The sequence below is a fragment of the Macrobrachium nipponense genome, chromosome 38, assembly GCF_015104395.2.
Source record: "Macrobrachium nipponense isolate FS-2020 chromosome 38, ASM1510439v2, whole genome shotgun sequence".
Lineage (NCBI taxonomy): Eukaryota > Metazoa > Arthropoda > Malacostraca > Decapoda > Palaemonidae > Macrobrachium > Macrobrachium nipponense.
The window spans coordinates 26,055,858-26,081,142 of record NC_061098.1 but is presented as its reverse complement, the minus strand read 5'-3'; the positions used below and the strand labels follow the sequence as shown (position 1 = coordinate 26,081,142).

At 42.9% G+C, this 25,285-nt stretch overlaps 1 long non-coding RNA gene across 1 annotated transcript in view; it reads left to right on the top strand.

Moving 5' to 3' along the window:
- LOC135209432 (uncharacterized) overlaps positions 1–22,079 on the top strand; it is a 98,474-nt gene extending 76,395 nt beyond the window's left edge. The window contains exons 3-4 of the long non-coding RNA XR_010313353.1: positions 9,384–9,486; positions 21,947–22,079. This is a non-coding gene — a long non-coding RNA (uncharacterized LOC135209432). The remainder of the gene's footprint in view (positions 1–9,383; positions 9,487–21,946) is intronic.
- Positions 22,080–25,285: the final 3,206 nt, after the last annotated feature.

Sequence of the window (25,285 nt, the reverse complement as noted above, 5' to 3'; positions counted from 1 at the left end):
GAGGTTTTAGAGAGGCGCGAGGCACCAGTCAGGCGCGAGGCGCCAGCCAGGCGCGAGGCGTTCAGCCAGGCACGGAGGCGCCAGCCAAGCGCGAGGAGCTAACCAGGCGCGAGAACGTCTGATTTGTTTCTTAGGGGCTCTGTACATGCTCTTAGCCCCTCTCCAATTAGGAGTTTGTCTCCCGCAGAGAGAGTAATTGGGCAGGAAGACCCAGAACGAGAATTGAATTCTCCTTCTGATCCTATCTTGGAAGAGGGACTCAGAAGACAGACCTCACGCATAGAAGGGCTGTCTAACTATAAAGTTTTGACACCTCTCCTTCTTCAGGAATACGGAGATGCCTTGACCCCTGCCGCTCCTCCTTCTCCTCGCTCAATTTTTTCATGCTCCAAGACGCCAAAGTCGTCGGCTTTTCTGAAGATGAGACCGACGATTTCTATGAAGAGCTCTTCAGTCTCTGGATAGCTGGATGCTAACCAAAAAGGAGTTAGTTTAGAACGGTGTTCTGCATGCCTCCCGCTAAGACTTGCGGGCAAGAGAGGTATTTGGTACCAGACTGGGGAGAATATGGGGCTCACTTCTCCCAGCTTCGGCTGAAGCGTGACTTTTTCCAGTCTGGTAGACGTCATCCAGGAGACATAGCCTTCATACGGCTAGAATAACTTGGGGTCTTTCGGAGTTGGATCGTCTCCTCAAGGGACTTTTTCTATATTTTTGGAAGTATTCAACTTCCTGGATTGGTCCCTTGGGGTGATGTCCAAGAAGGCCCATGCCTCGGAAGACTCGATCCTGAAGTACTCCTTGCGATCTGTCGTGCATTGACAAGGCGGTACAGGGACAGCTCAGGGGAAGTCTCTTCTTTATTTGGAGCCGGTCTGAAGAAGAGATCTGTTTTTAGCGCTTTTCTGACGAAAGCAGTTTCGCATTCGCAAAGGGCAGCTTTGTTATTCGCTCCCAGGTCTGACTTTCTGTTCCCTTCGCAGTTGGTGAGGGACATTTCCCCGTTCGCTGACGGAGAAAGAAAGACACAGGATCTTCTCCTGCAATCGTCCAGGAAAAAAGAGACCAGTGATGGTGGGAGACAAGAAAGGTGTTACTACGCCTCTGCAGCCCTTTCGAGGAGGTCCTCCCTCTAGAGCTCCCTCTAAAAGGAAAGCGACTGAGAAGAGAGGTAGAGCTTCTTTCCGTCCCTTTAAAAGGGGAAAGTGAAGTGACGTTCCTCCAAACACCAGTAGGTGCCAGGCTCCTGGGGGTTTGCGGAAGCCTGGACTTTCATCGATACAGACGCTTGGGTCAATGTCCTGTTCTACAGAAAGGATACCTCATTCCTTTCCTGGACAATCTCCCCTGATGTCAACTCCGCGGGAATTGTCCGCCAATTACAAGGACCCTGTGTTGAAAGATACTCTTCAACAAATGGTGGATCAAATGTGGGACAAGAGAGCAATAGAGCTAGTGCTGGATCAAAGCTCCCCAGGGTTTTACCAATCGTCTTTTCTTGGTTGCGAAAGCCTCGGGGGGCTGGAGACCAGTTCTGGATGTCAGCGCTCTGAACAAGTTTGTTCAGAAACAGAAGTTCTCCATGGAGACTTCTGCATCAGTCCTTGCGGCTCTTCGCCAATGGGGATTGGATGGTGTCTCTGGATCTCCAGGATGCCTATTTTCACGTCCCGATTCATCCTTCGTCGAAGAAGTTACCTCCGTTTCATGACGGGGGGAAGGATCTTCCAATTCAGAGCCTTGTGTTTCGGCCTTTCTACGGCTCCTCAGGTCTTCACGAGCCTTATGAAAAATGTGGCGAGATGGCTTCACCTGAAAGGTATCAGTATCTCTCTGTACCTGGACGACTGGCTCATCAGAGCAAAAGTCAGAGAAACAGTGTTTGGAGGACCTTGCTTTGACACTAAACCTGATAAAGACCTTAGGATTGCTCGTGAACCTCGAGAATGTCCCAACTGATCCCCAGCCAGAACTTGCTCTATCTGGGGATTCGGATGGATTCTCGGGTTTTCAAGTATTTCCTTCTCAAGAGAGACTAACGAGAGGCTTAGAGAAAGTCTCTCTCTTCTTAGGGAAAGAACGTACTTCGCGAGGGAATGGTTGAGCCTATTAGGGACACTTTCCCTCGCTCGAACAGTTCTTTCCTCTAGAAGACTTCATCTCCGTTCCGCTTCAGTTCTTCCTCAGAAGATCGTGGAACATGAAGACAGGACTTCTTTCGGACAGTTTTCCATTCCAGTTTGGATGAAGCGCCACTTAGAATGGTGGTTACTCCTACTGAAGGAAAACAAGGGTACTTCCCTAGAAACTCAGAACCCAAACCTTGTATTGTTTTCCGACGCGTCGGAAAAAGGTTGGGGAGCAACCTTGGGAAAGAGAGAGGTGTCAGGCACCTGGAATGCTCTTCAAGTGCCCTGGCACATAAACCTGCAAAGAGCTGTTTGCCGTACACCTGGCCCTAAAGAGCTCGAACCTTTAGTGAGGAACAAGATAGTCCAAGTGAATGCGGACAACACAACCGCCCTTGCTTACATTCGAAAGCAAGGAGGCACACACACTCGTATGCCCTATACGAGCTCGCGAAGAGACCTTCTTTGTGGACATCACAGAGGAACATCTCTCTTTTGACGAGGTTTGTTTCAAGGAGTAAGGAACGTGAGAGCGACAGGCTGAGCAGGAGGAACCAGGTCCTTCATACCGAATGGACCCTCCACTCAGAAGTTTGTCGGAATCTCTGGTCTCTTTGGGGACTCCTCATGTCGACCTCTTTGCCACGTTCCTCTCAAAAAGACTGGAAGTTTTTTGCTCAGTAGTAGAAGACCCCAGAGCTCTAACAGTAGACGCCTTCCTTCTAGATTGGTCTCATGTAGACGTTTACGCATTTCCCCCATTCAAGATTCTGGGGCAAGTGCTCAGGAAGTTTGTGACATCAAAGGGGACGAAAATGACCCTGATTAGCCCCCTTTTGGCCAGCTCAAGACGTGGTTCACATAGGTGCTGGAGTGGATGGTAGACTTCCCCAGATCCCTCCCACAAAGGAAGGATCTTCTCAGACAACACACTTCGAGAGGTTTCATCAAAACCTCCCCTCTCTCGCTCTGACTGCCTTTCGACTATCGAAAGACTTGTCAGAGCGAGAGGCTTTTCTCGCAAGGCAGCAAGCTCGATCGCTAGAGCCCGGAGAACTTCCACTATCCGAGTTTACCAATCGAAGTGGGAAGCTTTTAGAAGGTGGTGCAAGTCGAAGAAGTTGTCCTCCTCCAGTACCTCTGTAACAGAAATCGCTGATTTTCTGTTATTTTTGAGAGAGGAATCTCGTCTCTCCGTAGCCCACTATAAAGGGCTATAGAGTATGCTTTCGGCCGTCTTTAGGAATAGAGGCCTAGATCTGGAAATGATAGAGATCTACATGATCTGATTAGATCTTTTGAGACCATGAAGTCTAAGATTACTTCTCCCACTAACTGGAATCTCGACGTGGTCCTGAAGTTCTTGTCCTCAGCAAGATTTGAACCTCTGCATTTGGCCTCGTTTCGTGACCTAACGAGAAATGTTTGTTTCTTTTGTCACTGGCGACAGCTAAAAGAGTTAGTGAGCTACACGCCCTTAGTGATAAATTGGGTGGGGTTTTCAAACTAGATTCAGCCATCTGTTCATTCAAAGATTTATTTTTGGCGAGATGAAATCCTTCGAATCCCCTGGCCGAGAAACTTCGAAGTTAAAGGCTTATCGGGTTCTCCCTCGGCAGGGAAACGGAGAAGTCTCTTTGCCCAGTAAGGGCTTTAAAGTTTTACATGCAGAGAAAGAAACAGTTGGGAGGTTCTAGACAAAGGTCTCTGGTGCTCGGTGAAGGATCCATCAAGACCTATGTCCAAGAATGCTTTAGCCTTTTTGTCAGGAACGTCATTACTGACGCTCATAAGGCTTGCACGGATGACTCTTTCAAACTCCTGAGAGTAAGAGCTCATGAAGTGAGAGCAGTAGCTAAGTCTCTCTCTTTTCAGAGAAATATGTCACTAAAGAATATCTTGGAAGCGACATATTGGGGAGGTGTAATTCAGTGTTTGCTTCTCACTATTTAAAGGACGTTCGTGTGACCTACGAAAAATGTTTTTCTTTAGGTCCTTTCATGTCTGCGGGCACAATCCTGGGTAACAGGAGCTAACACGAATCCTTTAAATAATACATAAGTCTAATAGATATGTTCTAGACTTTCTGTTGAGCAGGTGCAGGTGCCGCACAGGCGGCCAGTCACTTTCGTTCAGTAAGGAACTCTTGGTGATATCTTTTATTAGATGAGTATCATAAATTTTTTTTTTGGAAAATTAATGTATGCGTGTGCAATTTGGTTTAGAGTTATGGTTGTTGTGAAGAGTTTGGGGATAACTCGGAGCAATTTTTAATACTAACATGGTGGTTAGGATCAGGTGGTCGGGATTGGTTGTGTGCTCCTTCATAAGGCGTGTTGTCATATAAGTGGATCAGCACCCATTGACCAAAGTCCTTTCAGGCTCTGCCGAGTAAGTGGATAAGACCCCTTCGGCAGACCCACCCATAACTGGCCATAGATCACATACTCGCTAAAGTTTCTTGAGGTGATGCAGACTCCTGGGCTACAGCCACAAAGTCTACCACCTATCAGGTTAGGAACCAAGTTTTTTTTTTATACCTACAACATATGTTGTTTTACCTGTCTATTCCAGAAGTAGCTGTCTCTTACCCTCCACCGAAGGGTGCCAATCAGCTATGTATATATCTGACAGGTAAGTTGTTTGTATGAAAATGATATTGTTATGATACAATAAAGTTTCATACATACTACCTGGCAGTAATCTACGATTAGGGCCCACCCAGCCTCCCCGCAAGGAGACAGGTGGAAGAGAAAAAAATATGATAGAAAACGGGAATGGGTTCTAGTCCTGCCACCCAGGGCAGGCTGGTAGATCACCTGACCTACCTGTAGCGAGTGGCGCGAAATTTGAATTTCTGTCGGGGACGACGGAGTCTTAGCCATGTATATATCTGCCAGGTAAGTATGTATGAAACTTTATTGTATCATAACAATATCATATTGGAGAAGAAACAATTCTGTCTTCGCATGTCATTATCTGACAGATTTGCAAACCACGTATGAAAATTGCAATACAATGGGGCCATTCATTGTGACTGACACGGTATTGGGTGAGGGAGAGAAGGGATGTACCCATCCTCACTAACTTTTCTCCTTGATTATGGTTTTGTATTTTTAAGGTTGTCTGAAGATACAGGGAGTTTTTTGAGTATCTTTCAGTCCTTTAATGTCTTGGTGTATTTCTTAACCGGGTGTGGTGATCCCTCGTTTTTCATTGTGTTCTGTGGTGATTTGTACTGCGCCCTGAGCAGGGGCATTATAGTCTTGTAACGGCTGTGGTGATTTGTACTGCTGCTCCCTGAGCAGGGGCATTATAGTCTTGTCCGTTACGTTCACTTCCTCAACGGCAAGTACTTATTATTGTGTTCCAGCACACGGGGTAAGGAACCTATATCTTCGGATAATTCCAACAGTTGTTATTTTAGCTGCCATTGTCCCACCACCAAAATGTGTCATCAGCTAGATGTACCACCGGGTAAGTTATATAAGTGAAAATGACATTTTTATAATAATATAAAGTTTCACTTATACTTACCCGGTGGTTACACAACGAAGCCCGCCCTCCTCCCCTCAAATGGACAGGTAGGGCATGAAAACTTCTGATTTATTGTTGGAATGGTTTCCTGGTACCTAGTAGAGGGATCACCTGTCAAACCATTAGCGCTACCGCGAATTTCAAATTCTGCCGTGACGTCAGGAGACGACAGCTAGATGTAACCACCGGGTAAGTATAAGTGAAACTTTATATTATTATGAAAATGTCATTTCACACTGCTAATGACTAAATTATTGTGCATCAGTAACATGGATGAAACTCAACTGCAAGTAATAGGGGATAAAGTATTTTAATCGGAAATACTGGGCATGAAAGAACACATTTTAGTGTTATTCACGTCGATAAAGAATAAATATATAAGCTCGTATTATGATGAAAAGGGGGGAAATAGCAAACGGAATTTGTTAATTTGATAAGAAGAAAAAAAAATGCTCCCATTGCCATCTATTAATAAAAAAAAATAATAAATCTACTTCACACCAAGATGTATTTAAGTCATATTTCAACCTAAAAACACTTCATTTAACAAAAAATAACCATGTTCCCATATAAATAGATTCTGGAGGTTTATTTATGCTAACTAGAAGAAAGTAAATTGCTCTGAATAGAGTTAAACATGGCAATATAAACTTACCTTTGCCCTCAGCTGATTTTTCCCAACCAAAACATTGATCGCTTTGTTCATATTTGATAGTATACAATAGTTATATGAGACTACATGCAGAATTATTGGATACAGTGAAGTAAAGCATAACTTTTATAAGATCTAAGGAAAAGATACATATTCGTTATGTTTGTATTTTATTAGGGTCTCATGGGGCTTAGACTAAGCCGCCGATAACCAGACAACCTTACCATCTATTAAAGAAAAACATAACTAAATGAAGTTCACAACAAGACGTATTTAAGCCACACTTTGACTTAACCCCTTTGGCACTGCATGATGCATAATCGGTTAGATGTCCTATCCCATGTTTTCCCAACTTACCCTATAGGGGAGTGTATAACCCTGAAAGAAAAGGTTTTACTATCATCCATCCTGATTTATATATTGATGGAAATGAATGTGAAGTCAAAACATACACACGTGCATATAGTATATGTATACACACACATACTATATATATGTATATACATAAAAAAATTTTGAAATACGAGCTGCAACTCTGTCCATATTTTTGTCCAAGATACAAGTGGAATTCCGAGATAGCGCGACCAGCATCTCGTTCATTCTCACATGTTACCCGCAGAATCAAGACAGATCTTGTGTGCTGTACACGTTTTTTTGCATCATTTTTGCATTCTTTCTAAACTTTTTTTTGTGTCATCATGGGGCTGAAGAAAGTGAGTATAAAGGACAGTGGTGAGATGAAGAAGAGAATGATGTTGATAGAAGTGAAGCAAGAAATAATAGAAAAACATGAGCATTGTGTACGTGTGATTGAACTGGCAAGGCTGTACAACTGCAGTACATTTACAATTTGTACCATCCTTAAACAAAAGGATGCCATCAAAAGTGCAACACCAGTGAAAAGAACTACAATTTTGTCCCAATTAAGGACAAATATCCATGAAGAAATGGAGAAGCTTCTGCTGGTGTGGGTGAAAGAGGAGCTGGCAGGAGATACAGTGATGGAGACTGTAGTATGTGAATAGGTGCATATTATTTACGCCGACTTGAAGAAGAAAGTGCATTTTTTTTACAAATAATTTTTTTTTTTCATTTCAAGTAAGGAAAGCAGAATTATAGTAGTTTTATTTAAAGTAAAGAAAATGCAGTTTTAGTTTACATTGTGTCATGAAAGTGCATCCCTTCCTCCCTCCTCCGCCATTCACCTCTGTTAGCCGCATTCGTCTATCTCCAAGGTAATCTTAATTAAAACATATCTTTGTTTCATAATTTAGGGTGGTTTGGGGATGTTTCACAGGGCTGGAACAGATTAAATCTATATTTCAGTTATTTTAAATGGGAGAAATTTCTTTGACATATGAGTAGATTGACTTACAAGCTCGGTTACAGAACGAATTAAACTCATGTCTCAAGGTATTACTGTAGGTAGGTGCAGAATTTCTTCTATACTTAGATGACTGGCTAGTCCTAACCAGGTTTTTTGAGGGTTTGGTCACAGATTTCATATTCAGTCATACTGTAAAGTTGGGAATATTAATGAATATTCAAAATTAATCACAGTTCCTTCCTGACTGGAATGAAAATACAGTGGACCCCCCATATTCACGTTCTCCGGATTCGCAGACTCACACATTCATGAATTTCTCTCTGGAAAGTTTCCCTGCATTATTCACAGAAAATTCGCCTATTTACAGTATTTTTCTATGAGAAATAACCACAAATTCCCTTTTTTTTTCTCTCTCTCTCCATTATAAAATGCACTTTTTGTGATAAAACTTAAAAAAAAATCAGGTATGAAAATTTTTAGCGGGTTTTTCTTGAGTTTTAACAAACATAGGAGGTTTATAGGGGTTCCAACTTTTTGCGGGTTCTAACTATTCATGGGGTCCCGTCTGGATGCATCCCCTGCTAATATGGGGGGAACCACTGTACTTTTATTTATTTATTTATTTTTTTTTACAGTTTCTGGGCTTTCCCGTCATAGAATTTTGATCCTCCCAAAGTTTCTTCCCTCAGAGGTCTTGCCAGCTTAGAAATGGTTGGTTGTTTTTTCTAAGATATGTCTTCACTGGAGAAGTTAATTCCCCTTTCCATTTTCAAGACTTAGACCAGTTCTATTTCATTGGAAGGACAGGTCTTCATCCCAGATGCTTTTAGTTCCAATTCCATCAGTTATCAAAGAATCTCGATGGGAGAACAGATGATTTCTCCAGAGAGAAATCCCTTTGGTGAGAAGAGTCCAGACCAGACAACAGGGGACGACCAAATCCCAAGTTACTGTTATGCTGATGATGGAACTCCAAATTGGTCAGAGTCCATTAAAATACTTTTGATGTCAGAGTTACTTCCAGGTGAGAAAAACATTTTGGCAGTTCAGTTTCTAGTTAAAATTGGGTAAACCATTCATGATTTCTATGGTTTGTATTAGTACCTGCCTTTACCAAGTGCTGCTCTATCCTGCAGTCCTAGTTAGTATGGTAGTCAGCTATAATAATGTTAGGTAAGATTTATGGAAGTAATACTACCCTACTATTAAAATTGGTTATCTCAATGTTTACCAAACATTCATAGTTACCCACCTAGACTTTCCACAATCCAGTGAGCAAAAAAACTGAGGCATTAAAAATTAAGTAACTTTCTCCTTACTTGCTGAAGGGAAGGTGAACAGGAAGATGAGGTATGCTAATAAACCAGATTAAAATCCTCTAATTTTTGTATTTTTTCTCATCTGCTGAGTAAGCATGCAGCTCAAAACTCGTAGCAATATGAAGATAAGTATTAGAAATAATAAATTATAGCTTGAAATTGGTATTATGTCTTTTTAATCCAAGTTGTACCTGACCGCTGTGTTGAAGAATTTACAGTTTTGGTAATATTATTCTCAAGAACAGTATTTACACATTTACAAGTACTCTATGCTACTGTATGGACATAAATTGTAAAAATAGGAAGTCTGTTTTAATAGACTTACTATATTGTTACTTAAGATAGTAGACAAATAGTTACTCAAGCTTTTTAAACTTTTGCTTGGAAGAAATAAGGTTGACTTTGATATTTCCCTACAGATGTTTGCTGAAAAATGCAGAGATGAGGTTGCTGTCATCCTCTTTGGGTCAGATGAAACTGAGAATTCACTAGCAAAACCTAATCAGTATCAAAACATTAAAGGTAAGAGCAGTGGCAGCTCTTGACTTGAATTGGTGTGGTGCTGCTTCAGAAAATTTTAGGCATGATTTATTTTGATATTGTGCAAAATGAAATACATACATACACAAAGAAAATTTATATGTATAATGATGAAAGCCTTGGCTTTCTTAGCCTAGTACATATGTGTATGTACATACTGTATGTGTTAAATTTATAATTTTTGTTGAAGTAACTTACCAAGTAATTACAGTAATACTTTGGGTTACGAACCGATTAGTATACGAATTTTTTAACTTACGAAGTGACGACCTCATTCTGGAATACGAATTTCGCTTGGATACGAATGCGCGAATTTCCATCATGGGAGGCCGCTGATTTGTTTACATCAGATGAGCGTGGGATCTGCGAACGCATTTTTTTCCGCCAAAACTTAACGCCTGCTTTGTTTACATCGATGAGCGTGGATCTGCGAACGCATTTTTTCGGCCAAAACTTAACGAGGGTCACGTGACTTCCTCCTACGTATCCTTGACCCTTTTTAAACCATAACTCTTTCAATATCTCACTGGCGGTAATTATTGAACGCATCTGTCCGTGATACGCTCTCAAATTTGTGGCATTAGTGATGTTTGCGCACGTTGTTGTGTTTCCGTAATAGTGCTTATACATTTTCTGGGCTCAGCTCGTGTCGGCCTATGAAAGTAATCCTTAATATCATCTTTCTAGTAAAATATCCTAAAATTACCAGAGAAAAAACAAAATTAAGAAAAAAGTCAGTAAGACTGACTCGCTCACTCTTAAAAAGAAAGTGTCGTATGAAATAGGGGCGAGTGTGAACACTACCACGAGACAAACACCAATTAGAACTTCCTATCAGAATCCCCCTAAGAGAGAGCCGATACCAACGGGCGATGCAGCCTCTACTACTACTACTAGAGGACGCCACGGACAGCAGCGCCCCTAGCGGTCATCCTTAATTTTTTAGCGCCAGCATCTTGACGCTGTTTTCCCTCGTGCTATTATTATTCTGGATTTATCTTCGGTTTTTCTACGATGGAACGTTCAGCAATTGCCACGGCTAAGTTAAGTAACTCATAAGTAATATTTTATCATAGTTTTATCTTCCGGGTACCAGTATTTTCCTTTTTATAGGTCATATACGGTTCCCCGGTTGTCTCGTGGCGGCCATGCTGCCTCGTAAGAATTCCCGGTCCTCCATACTGGGACTTCTTATACTTATGGGCTTATTTTTCACGTTCATTGTTTTACATCGAGTTTTTAGCTAGTTTAGCCCTCTTACCATTCTCTTAGCTTGGTATTTAGGGCTATCATTATATTATTCTGGCCCAGCATCCCGGCTCTTGCTCTACATCGCTATCGCTGGCTCCGAGTAGCTACTGTTTCTTGGAATAGTTGCCTCCTCCTGGGCTTCTTTCTCTCCTAAAAGTGTCTCTTCCACCTTTCGATGTATTTTATTATTATTATTTAGGGTGTTAGCTAGCCTAGGTGCTTGTTCCATGTATTGGTACAGCTTGGTTCACGTGGCCCTACCACGGTTGTGGTGATCGCGGCCTAGGCCACTAGTGGTCACGTGTTCCATAGCACCTCACCCTGCCCCTTCCCCCTACCTCTCTGATGTAGGGAGGGAGCTGGGGGACCCCTGGGTTGTCATAACACCTCATAGCCTTCTCTCTCATTCCGGAGGTGCCGGGAGGAGGTTCCACCAGCAGGGGGTTTAGGGCGACCACTATGAGGTACCGGGTCTCCATACGGGTAGTTGGTGAGGTGGGGAGGAGTAGGCCATCCCTTCCCCCTTTCCTCGCTCCCCGCCGTGTTTCACCGGGACCTCCTTCCCCCCATACCCATTACTCAGCCACCTCCCTTACGATACGAAAGGAGCCTTCCGTCGCAGCGGGCCCCTTTGGTTATAGGTTATTGGCTCCACTAGCGGGTAGGGTGGGTGGGGACTATGGATGGTCGTTTGCTTGCCTACTATATCCTTATATCTCTCCCCCGCTACCGGAAGGAGCTTACCCTTACCTACGCATTCTTCTAGTAGACGGGTGGAGAGAAGTTGGTTTTGATGTTGTTACTGTACTATGTTAAGGATATATACCCTAATTTAAGATATTTTGCAATGAATTGTGTTTTTATATTATTATTGTTATCAACCATCCCCGCCATTTTACGTTGTGGTTTCCTTTACCACCACTCCTAGTTGTTGATTCTTGTGCCTCCGCCACTGGCGGAGCCATAGCCTTTCTTCCAACATGGTTACCACACGTATTTTAGCAGGGCTCTGGTTTCATCTAACTTTATCGCTCCGGCACCAGCGGAGCATAGTTAGCTGTAAGTGTTTACTCTGTACTCATGTACGTTTCCACTTACAGGCTACCAACTGTCAGGTCCTCGCTTGCAATGCGACGCTGCATGACCCCTGCGGACACGATGAGTGCAGGTCTACGCCCCTTGTGCCACCCTGTTCAACGAGTCCATCGTCTGGCATCCCGAGGCCTGCACCATTTGCTACGACCTGGTCGGTCATGCTGGTTGATGGGGTAAGTAACCATTATAAGACTATTTTATCAATTTACTAAACACTTTTAGTTCGTAAGTTTGTTAACCCTGTCCGCAATTGGTAGCTAATTCAGCCTTTCTTTCAGGCTAGCGGTGTGCGGGAAGTCGCCCTCGCCACTCTGAAAGCGTGGGTAGGCGGCTTTGGAAAGAAACGCCGCCAAGGGGCCAGCCCTACACTACTGATAAAAAGCTGGCCATCCAGATCTTCCCTGCGGGCAAGTCGACGGGCTACGTCGACCCCTTGTCCGCCGCCCCCGTAAGGTAGCCGCCATCCAGCAAGATCTCCAGCAGGTCGTTGGGGGGGCTCGTAGCCGCCCAGGAGCCAGTCCCGGACGTCGCCGGCCTGGACCTGAACCTCGAGCCGATGGCGGTAGTGAGTGAGGATTTGTTGGTTGAGGTAGGTTTGTCGGGCGCCCAAGGTCTTTACCTTGGCGCTCCTGGATCTTCTCCTGTCCCTTCTTCTTCCGCATCCTTTCCAAGGCTTTCCGGGATCTGAGATCCCTAGCCGCACTTCCCGCTCTCTCTGTACCTCCTAAGGAGAAGGGAAAGAGAGAACCGAAGACTCCTGTCTAAAGTCGACTTCTAGAAAGTCGTCTTCGTCTTCTTTCGGCTAGGAAGTCATCGGACTTCTTACGCCGACGCGGTGAGGCTAGCCAGCTCTTCCAGCGAAGGCTCTAGAGGCAAGGACTTCGAAGGAGGAAAGCTGGCGCTACCTCCGAGTCCGTTGCCTTCTCCCGCCTCCGTTGCCCCCTCTCCGGCTATGCCGGCAGGGGTAGCAAGCACCAGCTCCTGCGTTCCTTCTCCTGTCTCACCAGGAATGATGGAGCAGGTAGGAGTGATGGTTGGTTCTCAAATCTCAGCTTGGGGAACCCGCTTTGAGCAGATGTTCGCACAATTGTCGAGCACTCTGTCTCAAACTGGACAGGACCGTCCAGGAACTCTCGAATAGAGTAAGAGAGATGAGGATCGGATGACTGGGCTATCCCAGGCTCCTCCCCCAGTATCCCCTGCTTCTAGCACGGGGATCCTCCAACTCCCGTCTTACGACTCTCTGCCAGCTTTCTCTATGGAGAATCCATGGAGAGTAGCGGCCTACGCTCCCTTTAAGGACGGGATGATTTCGATCCCGGAGTTTGGCACTCGAAGGATTGAGGACTCGTGATTCTATCCTCCGGGTCTGTCACAGCCTTTCATCGGGTATGCTAGGCTGACACCAACGGCTCTTACAAGGGAGGACAAGATCTCGAAGGAGTCTGTCCTCTACAGTAGAGACCACGCCCAACGGGAATGGGTTCACTGCCTTGAGGACTGGGAGTGTACGAATACTAAACTCCAGGCCTATAAGAGCCCCTTCACTATTTTTCGCCACGGAAGAGGAGGTCTCTCTTCCGTTCGCCACGAAATTTGGTGGAGAAGGCTCTTCAGCAGTCCTCAGGATGAGCCCCTTCCGCAGCAGTTGAGAGAGTCGGAGTCCACTTCTCCACTCTTTCCCGCCTTCGGAGAGTTATGGGAAAACCTGCCTGCTACTTTCACGCAGGGTAAACTCAAGCCGGACTGCGCTATGGACCAGTTCGGTGAGAAGTTGCCTAGGCTGCCGGACTCCCTAATCCAGGCAGAGTTCGATGCGCGGACTAGGTTTGGCAGGTCCCTTAACTCTATCATAGTCACGGAAATGGCTGCGCTGTCTTATGCGAACGAACCGCTATTTAAGATCTTAGCGAAATCACAATTTCACACGGTTCTGCTAGACGCTTTTGACTTCTTCCAAGCCAGGAAGAACTGTCGGAAGCATGTTCTTCAAGAGTGTACTATCAGGCACGAGCCTAATAGACTCTTGACTGCCAGCATGTGGGGAGCGGATCTCTTCCCAGAGTCAGCAGTGAACGAAGTTCATCACGAAGCTGCTAGACTCAACCAGAGCCTTAGAGCTAGTGGGGCATTTCCTCTAAGAGGAAACAGGAATCCGTTCCTACTGCTGGCAAGAAACCAAAGAAGGCTGGTAGGAGGTTCCAGCCATACAAAAAACTCCAGCCTCAGCAGCAGTTTGTGCAGGCGGTCCCAGTCACCCAACAAGGACAACCTGCTACAGCTAAACAAACTCAGCCTTTCCTCCTGGTGCCCCAGCAATCCCAGCCTTCGACCTCCTATGCCATCTCGCCTGCCTTTAACCCTGCTTATGAGGTTCAAGGCTACTCTCATCGAGGGGTAGGGCGAGAGGTTACTTTCGTCACCGTGGCGCAGGAAGGGGCGCAAGGAGTAAACAGTTCAGAGGAGGGCGTGGTGGCCAACCCGCCATCAGCAATGAGGCTCTCCAGGTAGGAGGGAGGCTGTTCCTCTTCCGCCACAGGTGGGGGTTCAGCAGTTGGGCACAGAGCATAGTGTCCAAAGGATTAGGCTGGAGCTGGATCCAAGATCCTCCTCCAATCAAATCATTCCATCAGGTACCGTCAAAGGAATTGATAGATTACGCGGAAGAACTCCTTCAGAAAGGAGCTATTGCGAGAGTCAAGCATCTAAAATTTCAAGGTCGCTTATTCAGCGTTCCAAAGAAAGGCTCAACAAAAGAAGGGTAATCTTAGACTTGTCAAAGCTAACTCTTTCATTCGCTGCGACAAGTTCAAGATGCTTACCCTCTCGCAAGTAAGGACCTTACTGCCGCGTGGAGCCGTCACATGCTCCATCGATCTTACAGACGCATACTATCATATCCCTATAGCCAGGCACTTCCGCCCATTCCTAGGATTCAGGCTAGGAAATCAGACATTCTCATTCAAAGTGATGCCCTTCGGTCTGAATGTAGCCCCCAGGGTATTCACAAAGATAGCAGAAGTGGTGTACAACAATTGAGAGCTCAGGGAATCATGGTAGCGGCATACCTCGACGATTGGTTAATCTGGTCATTTTTCAACAGTCGAGGAATGTCTCAAAGCTACCAAAAAGGTAGTTCACTTTCTGGAACATCTGGGGTTCCAGATAAACAAAACGAAATCCGAGACTTGTTCCGAATCTCGTTTTTCAGTGGCTGGGAATCCAGTGGGATTTGTCCTCCCACAATCTATCAATTCCAGTAGCCAAACGGAAGGAAATAGCAAAATCTGTCAGGCAATTTCTCAAGTGCAAACAAACGTCAAGAAGAAACCAGGAGAGAATCCTAGGGTCTCTTCAGTTTGCTTCAGTACAGATATCCTTCTCAAAGTAAGGTTAAAAGATATAAATCGAATTTGGCGGTCAAAAGCAAACTCCAAATATCGAGACAATTTGTCATGATCCCCCAGACCCTCCGCAACCAAACTACGTCAGTGGACCACGAAACCCTCCGCAACCAACTACGGCCTGGTCAAGAGTACAGAACCTAGCCAAGAAAGTACCCCTTCAAATATCCCCTCCCAATGTTAACCATTCACAACGGACGCATCCCTGTCCGGTTGGGTGGGGGGATACTCTCAGTTCAAACAGGTTCAGGGGACTGGTCAGTTCAATTTCGCCAGCTCCACATAAACGTGTTGGAAGCAATGGCAGTATTTCTTACTCTAAAGAGACTTCTTCCCCCGAAAAAGTCTCTCTAAGGCTAGTTTTGGACAGTGCAGTAGTAGTTCATTGCATCAACAGAGGAGGGTCCAAATCCAAGCATGTGAACCATGTCATGATAGCCATCTTTGCATTAGCAAACAAACACAGATGGCATCTGTCTGCCACTCACCTGGCAGGAGTAGAAATGTGATAGCGGACGCCCTGTCCCGGTCAGTCCCTCTGGAATCAGAGTGGTCTCTGGACGTCGGGTCATTCCAGTGGGTAGGCCGGAGAGTCCCAGGTCTCCTAAGTGGACCTCTTCGCCTCACAAGCGAACCACAAGCTCCCTTGCTATGTGGCCCCCAACCTGGACCCTCTGGCTTATGCCACGGACGCCCCTGTCGTTGGATTGGAATCAATGGAGGAGAATTTATGTTTTTCCTCCAGTGAATCTTCTCCTGAAAGTCCTAGACAAACTAAGGTCTTTCAAAGGGATAGTAGCTCTGATTGCACCGGACTGGCCCAAGAGCAACTGGTATCCACTTCTCTTGGAATTGGGTCTCCGACCTCAACGGATCCCCAATCCCAAAACTATCACAATCAGTACAAATGAGGACTGTGTTCGCTTCCTCAGGAACTCTCCAGACCCTAACTTTATGGACTTCATGAAGTTTGCGGCTAATAAAGATGCTGACATTGATCCACAGAATATTCTCTTCCTGGAATCAGATAAGAGGGAGTCAACCATCATACAATATGACTCAGCTGTTAAGAAATTAGCATCTTTCTTGAGAGAATCGAACACTACAACCATGACAGTTAATTTGGCTATATCCTTTTTCAGATCTTTATTTGAAAAAGGTTTAGCAGCTAGCACGATTACCACTCACAAAGTCGGCTTTGAAGAAAATCTTTCAAGTAGGTTTTCAGATAGATTTAACTGAATCTTATTTCACATCTATCCCTAAAGCCTGTGCTAGACTTAGACCTTCTCAGAGGCCTACTACAGTTTCATGGTTCTTGAATGATGTTCTCAAACTAGCTTCAGATACTGACAATCATCTTGTACATTCATAATGCTCCTGAGGAGACTCTATTCTTATTAAGCCTAGCCTCAGGAGCAAGAATTTCAGAACTGTCGGCTCTATCCAGATGCGGGTCATGTGGAATTCCTCCCATCAGGAGAAGTTCTACTTGCTCCGGATCGTAGCTTTTTTAGCCAAAATGAAGATCCTCTTGCAAGGTGGGCTCCTTGGAAGGTTATCCCACTTCCACAGGATCCTTCTCTCTGCCCAGTATCAACCCTTAGAGCCTTTCTATCTCGTACTTCTTCTAGATCCTCGGGTGCTCTCTTCATGAGAGAAAAAGGTGGTACTTTGGTCAGTTTAAAGGTATTAGGCAACAAATCCTTTACTTCATTAAACAAGCCAACCCTGAGTCATTCCCAAAAAGCACATGATATCAGGGAGTAGCCACCTCTATTAACTATTTCCAACATATGAACTTTGAGGATCTTAGGAAGTATACTGGATGGAAATCCCCGACAGTCTTTAAACGGCATTATTTAAAGTCCTTGGAATCTTTAAAGTTTTCAGCAGTAGCAGCGGGAAACATAGTTTCCCCTGATACTGCTTAGTAGTTGTAGTATTGATCCAGGTCTCCTTTCTACCTACTTCAACCAACATGCCTCAACCTATCACCAGGCTACTCATCATCATAGCCTTAGCCGTTGTGTGTTATAGTGGTTTGTCCCTTATTTTTTTGCTAGGGACAACCACATTGGTACTGATATGTACTCCAGTGGTCCTAACCTTATTTTTATGCTAGGTTAGGCCACAATATGTTTGTATAAATTTTCCATTTAAACTTGTGATAACTTCAGTCACAATGTGTTTGTATATATTTGAATTAGTTGTTTTATTTGTATTAATGATGGATTTGAGTGTACCTACCCTTATTTTTATGCTAGGTAGGACACATGTATGTATATAATTGTACCTATATATTCTAAATAAGTAAATTCAAACTATTTCTTTATTTTACATACATATTATGTCATTGTTACTACCATTTAAGTACTTTAAGTTTACTAACATTCTGTTATTGTTTACCATAGTTAGTTTAAGTACTTATTTTGTATGCTGTATTTGATTTACTTATATTATATCCATCATTTTAACATGTTTTTCATTTTTTTCCTTTTCCATCTTGTCTGTTTCTCTGGTACTCTTTCATAGGCCGACACGAGCTGAGCCCAGAAAAGGGATTTTGACGAAGGAAAAATCTATTTCTGGGTGATTGGCTCGTGTCGCCCTATGAAACCCATCCCCTTTTTATGGTTTGCTTTCCCCCCCTTGCAGGACAAGATGTAATTATATGTTAATTAAGGATGACCGCTAGGGGCGCTGCTGTCCGTGGCGTCCTCTAGTAGTAGTAGTAGAGGCTGCATCGCCCGTTGGTATCGGCTCTCTCTTAGGGGGATTCTGATAGGAAGTTCTAATTGGTGTTTGTCTCGTGGTAGTGTTCCACACTCGCCCCTATTTCATACCGACACTTCTTTTTAAGAGTGAGCGAGTCAGTCTTACTGACTTTTTTCTTAATTTGTTTTTTCTCTGTAATTTTAGGATATTTTACCTAGAAAGATGATATTAAGGATTACTTTCATAGGGCGACACGAGCCAATCACCCAGAAATAGATTTTTCCTTCGTCAAAATCCCTTTACTATTACCCAAATACTAAAAGACAATGGCTCCCAAGATGACGAAGGCAAGCAGCAAGAAGGAAAGCATAAGAAAGAAGGAGATGATTACAGTCGAAATGGAGAAGGAAATTACCAAATGCATGTAAGGCGAGTGCGTGAAAGACATTGCAGCAATTCTTCAAAAAGGCGAGTGCGTGAAAGACATTGCAGCATTCTTCAAGCAGTCGCAATCAACGATCTGCACTATTTTGAAGAAAAAAGGAAGAAATTAAAGCCAGTAAAGCATCAAAAGGTGTCACAGTATTGACGAAACAACGGCCTTATATTCTCGACGATGTAGAAAATTTGCTCATAGAAAAAATATTTTTTTCAAAATTGTTGAAAGACAACATAGTGTTGCGTAAGCGTAAAATTAGTGATCGTAGTGAACGTGCTCTCTAGAGAAAGAACCAGAAAGTCTTCCAGAAGTGTTCACGGAGGGAGATTTCCCCCCCAAGCCCTAACCCTCTCCTCCTCACCCTTCCCCTCCTCCCGTCTCCGTCAAGCCAGCAGCCATACTCGCCAAAGGTAAAGTTCAGGTTTTATTACTGTGCATGCATATTAAATCTAGTGTTTATATTTAATTTCATTCTTCAATTTTCTTTTATAATTTTATGTAATTCCTACACGAAATTTTTCAACCTTAGTGAACAAAAATAAATGGAAAAAATATGAATTGAAATGGTTATTCATGGTCGGGTGGAACGCATTATTTGCTTTTTATAACATTCTTATGGGAAAATCCATTTGGGTTACGAATTTTTTAGGTTACGAAGCAGGTTCTGGAGCGGATTAAATTCGTAACCCAAGGTTATTACTGTATATAGCTAAGAATTTCTAAGTCATGTACTTACTTGGTAAGTATAAACAAAAGATTATTATAAAAATATTGTATTATAACTATCATCCTTCTTCAGTTTATTCATCATTGTATATTCAATGTACAGTGGTTATATAACCGGCCCCCACTCGGACGTAACGAAAAGGCTCAACTTACGAAAAACTCGAGATACGAAAGCAAATACGAAAAATTTTACAGCTCTACATACGAAAAGTTTTCAAGATACAAAAGGTTGCTGCTGTAAAGTCCCGAGATTCGCCTGGACCACCGAGAACAATTTTAAAACTCCCGCGCCGCCAACTGAGTAAACTCGCCACCATCCTCCCGCTCTCCCATTGGTTCCTGATGCTAGTCACCCCATAAGGTCCTGCTCTCCTATTGGTCAGCATCTACCCCTTGTGCTTTAAGTATTCTATTGGTAAAAGGATGCTGTAAATTGAAAAACTTATTCATGCAATACATTTAATAAAAAAAAAAATTAGGTAAAGGTAGAATAAAGAATAGAAATGAATGGTTATTATACTGTTTGGCAGTTTCAGTAGTTGAAGAGAGATAATGAAAATTTATGGCTTACTGTGTAAAGTGATTGCTTGGCGATCGTTCGATACTCGTAAGTGCTGGATGTAAACAGAAGTTTGGAAGCTTTTTTTTTGGTTGTTTATTATAGTTATTGGTTACTTAATAATTATTTGAAATGAGTACATGCAATACATTTAATAAAAAAAATTGTGAATTAGATATCATAAAATATAAAATAAATCAGACTGCCAACAAATACATATTTTTTAGAATTCTTCTGTTTTATTATTATGTACGTTACGTATTCGTATGTTTCATTATAGCTCTCAGTAACTCGGTATCTCCATTAGGTAAAGATAGAATAAAGAATAGAAATGAATGGTTATTATACTGTTTGGTAGTTTCATTAGTTGAAGAGAGATACTAATGAAAATTTATGGCTTACTGTGTGCTAGGAAAAATGATTGCTTGGCGTTTGCTCGGTACTCGTAAGAGGTAAGACGGGTAAGAACTGAATGTAAACAATCGATTGGAAGTTTTTTTTTTTTTTTTTTTTTTTTTTTTTTTTTTTTTTTTTTTTTTTTTTTTTTTTTTTTTTTTTTATAGTTAATGATTAATTAATAATTATTTGAAATGAGTACATACTGATTATTTATACATGTTATTGGCATATTCTAAGCTTTTAGCTCTTAGGTTTAGATGTCAGAATCATAGACTAGGCTACAGTAGCAACCGCTAACATAGGCTAGGCTTATTGCTAAGGGACATATGCTAAAATCCTAATATATGCAGTAAAAATGGGGTTGAACATTACATGCAGTTGAATATTACTCAAGTATGTACAATATTTTGCCTTTTTAGAGTCATATTTCTTTCGTCGGATCGGCGTCGTAACCCTAGAACATGTGTGTTAGGCCTGGAAATATAATTTACTGGGGTGTTTTTGGAGGGCTTGGAACGGATGAGCCATTTTTCATGTAAAATGTGGTCCAAGATACGAAAACTTCATGATACGAAGGGCGCCTCGGAACGGATTAATTTCGTATCTCGAGGTACTACTGTACGTACTTTAATTGTAAGTATGATACATTACAGAGGTCACATAGATACAAAATGTAAACACAGTCTCCCACTCAGACAAGAGGATTGTGAGCAACAGTGCTTTTCTCCACTCCCTCAAACATGGGCGCATACATAGAACAGCCAAACACCATGTCACTGGAACTATGAAGTTCACAGTTCCATACAAGCATTTTTGTAGTTTCTTCACAAATGAGATGAGTGACGATGACCACTGACGTTGTGAATGATTTATCATAGTATTATATATTATTTACAAGTATTAAAGAAAGAAAGATAAAAATAATTACCCTATGTTATTGTAAACATTGGGTGCTGCAGTTCCATAGTGCCATACACGAGCTGCCTCTGGGTAAGAGTACATAGTAATGCTTCATAATACATACAGGTTTTCCTTAAAAATGGGGAGGTCTGTCAGGCAGTTTTAAGCTTTCAAAAGATTATTGTCCTAATCATATAATTGGGTATGTTAATACATTTGTCACTGACAGATGTTAAGTTGACATAGTACTCAAACTTCTTATTATCCCGAGAAGATTAATTGAAAATGTATAGTAGTATTGTTACAGGGATAACTTAGATAATTACCTTCTGTATAATGAACTTATCCATTGAATTGCCAAGGTTATGCATTTCATCTTTGGCAGGTATTGCTAATATATAAGTAATTATTATAATTTTGTGTTCTCTCTTTTTCCCTATGAAAAATTATGATTAACTTATTTCATCAGAAAAACATTTATTTTTGGAAAATTTTTTAAATGTACCAAAGGGTTTAAACTTATTAATCTGATTTTACAAGCTGTACTTGAAAGTTGTTCTTTTATGTTTTAGAAAATTTCACCTTACTTTCACAAATCTTAAGGCTTATGTTTTTTTAGCATTCTTACATATGTATATATTATATATATAATATATATAAATAAAGGTCTAAGCCACCCTTAATTTCTCATGTAAGTCAGTTTGTTTGCTGAGTATAGGACGTTCAGTCGAAAGATCTTGCAGAAACACTGTTGTTTATGTTTCCTTTGTGGCTTATACCTTTGTTTATGGATTTATCACATTCCAAACTTTTGTGATTCAGTTATACATTATATATATATATTATATATATATTATATATATCTATATATAGATATATATATATATATATCTATATATATATATATATTTATATTTATATTCTCAAGTACCCTTCAACTTTTCTCATCAGTTCTGCAAGAGCCACGTCTAGTTTCATGGGGAGTAATTAATGAAGTAGAACGCATAACTGGGGGAAAAAAATCTGGTGATTGGTTGGATGCTTTGGTCGTGGCTATGGATCTTCTGCATGATCCAGAGTAAGTACATAAAGTCCTAGATCTTTGGAAATAGTATAATACTGGCCATTCCATTTATCTTGTGTCTACTGGAACCACAGTTGTGCTTGATGTAGTATAGTGAAATTCCGATATGAGCAAGAGTTTATGGCAGTTTGTTCCAAAAAGATAAGTCTTTTGTACTTTCTCTTTGTTGATCATTTAGTTTAATTTAATTTATTAATGTATTTTTTCTTTTTTAATGTGTGTTATCTCTCCTTTCTGTATTTCCCTTTACTACCTTTTACTACTTCCTAATGAACACCATATTCTTTGGAAGCTTGAATTCAAGTCAATGGTCCCTTTGGGCTTGTTCCATATAAATAGGTTTCATCTTCCAGATAAGAAGATAATAATTAATAGATGAGCATATCCATTTTCAGAGGGAAATTACAGTACTCTGATGACCCATAAGCAATGTTATACAGACATACTGTAATATTACAAATTCTTAGGGGAATTTAAAACAAATATTACCTTTTCTTTACATTTTATTATTTAGCTCTATATGTATGGTCTTTCCTGAGAATTGAATTCAAGTTTTCCCTAGCTGTGTAGCACATTGTGCAAAGTATTTATTGTAATACACTCCCTGAACACCTGAATTAGCCCTGGTCACTGACCAGCCCAAACTATATCCCCACATATTTACCCACTAAGTGGGTAATTTTAACTGTCAGCGTTACCAATGCTGCAGGTATAATCTAGTCAGATGAGTTACCTGTGTTCCCGTTGGCAACGCTGCTGCAAATACCGGCCACCAGAGGCTTGTCCCCTCAATTGTTATTCGTTCGCGTGGTGAGCCGGACGTGGTCCTGCTCCCAGCGAACTTTTGGTCATGTAGCCCGACCCTCACAGTGTTTACCGAGGCCTTGATTGGGTTTTGATATCCTTGCCTTTTGTTTACAACGTCTCTTCCAATTTTCCCTGATTTGGATCGTATTTCGATTGTTTTTGGAACTTCTCTGTTATCGTCGGGATATGGCCGAGCCTCATCAACAAATCCTTACTTCAATCTCTGCTTCATCAGCCTCGCCTCCAACAGCTGCTGGTTGAGATGTCGGCATACTTCGTTCCTGTGCTAGTACAAAAAAGGATAAGTACACTCAAATGACAGACGTTCCTCTTGTTCTAGCTGTAGGGAAGTGCAATGTATGTCATACAGAGGTGTATAGAATGTAAGGATTAGTTCATTAGATCACTTAGGACTACCAAGAGCATATAGAAGATAGCGGCAAAATCGCAAGAGTTAAGCTAAGAAGAGCTACAGTAGGAAGGGTTCAGAATTGGAGGATAGAAAATGCCTAAATTGTTTGCTATTTCATGACAAAGCTAATTGAAATAAAGATAGCAGCAGTAGCGTAGGTGATACTAATCGTTCTCTTTGTTCTGATACGTAATACAAACCTTTTGGTCCTTTAACAATAGGAATATACTTTCGGCGTAGCTGGAATTACGGCCGTTGAATCTTGAACAAGGTGGTTAGACAGTAACTACCGTGGGGCAGGCTAGCTCTACTTGTGTAAAGAGCCGGCGGCTAAGGGTATGCCGACATATTATTTACATTCTTTCGCCCTTTAATACTGGCTCAGACCTGCATGAGGACGAGAAGGACGAGATATGTATTTATCGTGAGGATGAGGCATGTATTTAACGTAAGTGGTATTGATCCTATAACGGGACATGTATTCATCCGGAAATTACCCTTACGCTTGGGAATTACCAAGGGAACTGCAAAGGTTTGTCCATGTTTTGTTGTTATGGTAATTTCTCTTCTCCTTCTTCCTTTCACTTACTATCGGAAGAAGGTAGAAGGATGGGCGTGCGGTGTGCTGATGTTGGGGGATCTCTCACTTCGGAGGCCGGCGCCCTTGAATGTGTGAGGAGTATCCTCATTACTTTAATATTTTTTTCCTTATTTTACAGACTAGTGGTGATTGTGTTTTCAGCAGCATTGGTTGGATGCTCTTCGTATTGGTTATCCTAACCTTGGAATTGTACCTATGACTCGTTGCATATTGCGTACCGATCCTTGAGTGTGTGTGTACTGATCCCCTGCTGATAATCATTTTCATTACCACTACTACCTGGTATTTTTATGTCACTGGACGAAGCTGTTGCTCTGCCCTGTGAGGTTATTTACTCCTGATGGTAGAAGTCTGGCAGAAGGAACCGAAGAGGAAGAGAGCTCGTCAAGTGTCGTCATCCTCCTCTTCAAGATCATCATATTTGCAGGCCTCACCCCCCTTAAACTTTTAAGGCTTTGCCGTAAAAAGGTGGCTCCCCCCCTAAGAAGTCTCGTCACGGGACTTCTAAGGGTCTGTCTCGCTCCGGTGAGACAGGTGGGTCATCCGCGGGTCCTCCCATTCCTTCGGGAACGAGGCCTGTCTCTCCTTCCTCGGGGAGGAAGCAGACGGGGACCATGGAGGTATCGGCCACCGCTGGTATCTCCTCTCCCGGTTCCGAAGGTTCCACCTCCGGACCGGGAACCGTCTCAGCCACCGGCTTGCGAGCTTTACTGAGTGTATGGTCACCTATGGGTGACCACGCAGCCAGGGTCCAGACTGCGAAGTTCGCTCCCCGTGTCAGGACCCAGGCACAGAGCGGAAGATGGTAGGAGTCACTCCGGTGACTCTCGCCAGACAGGTGATTGCTCTCGCAGCTATCGTCCGGTGCCCAGGGTTGACGTGACGTTCCCGCGGGTCCATGCACGCAGAGACCGGTGGAGGTGGGCCATCCAGCCCTCTTTTAATTAATCCTCTTCTTTCAGTGACAGCCCCACCCAGACGATGGTCGCGTTCGCACGACCTACCAGTCTCGGGGGTGGCAGATGCTTCACCTGCCAGGTAGGAGTTTCTTAGCCCTCTTTGAGGAAGCGTTCTTTCCACTGCTACTCCCGCAGGTCCCTCCGGACAGGTGCAGTTGGGCCGTGTTGCTTCGGCAGCTGCCCCAACTCCGTCCTGGATGGAGGACCTGTCAGTTGTCCTGAGGAACTGGCGAAGAGGAAGTCCAGGAAGAAGAGGAAGGTGTCGCCGTCGTCTTCTGCCACATCTTCCCCTTCGACTTCCGAGGCCCCCCAGCCGAAGAAGAAGAAGGTAGCCTCCTCCCCCCCTAAGAAGTCTCGCTCAGAGACCTCTAAGGGTCTGTCCCACTCTGGTGGGACAGTTGGGCTTCCGCTGGTCCTCATGTTCCTT